Raw genomic sequence first — 415 nt, forward strand, 5'->3', positions numbered from 1 at the left:
GATGTTAAAGTGTTTTGAGAGATTAGACAAATAATAAACAACAGGTACAGATTGTTCAGTCATACTTTACTAAGTAACACACACATATGATACATATATATGAACTCAGATATATATATCTTTAAATAGTAATATAAATGTGTATATATATATGTATATATATATATATATATATATATATATATATATACATATATATATATATAATCCTTAAATGATTTCTCAGGCTACAAAATTAGAATTTGGAAACTGATAAAGAATCTGATGGTTAAAGTACAACTTCAATGCAATGATGGTAAAAGTCTAAAACATTTTTTCAGTTCTGCATTATATCTTTCCTTTTCTTTTTTTTTCAAAATTTTTATTAGATATTGTCTTCTTTTACATTTCAAATGCTATCCCCAAAGTCCCCTAT

The sequence above is a fragment of the Mus pahari genome, chromosome 3, assembly GCF_900095145.1.
Source record: "Mus pahari chromosome 3, PAHARI_EIJ_v1.1, whole genome shotgun sequence".
In the NCBI taxonomy this organism is placed as follows: domain Eukaryota; kingdom Metazoa; phylum Chordata; class Mammalia; order Rodentia; family Muridae; genus Mus; species Mus pahari.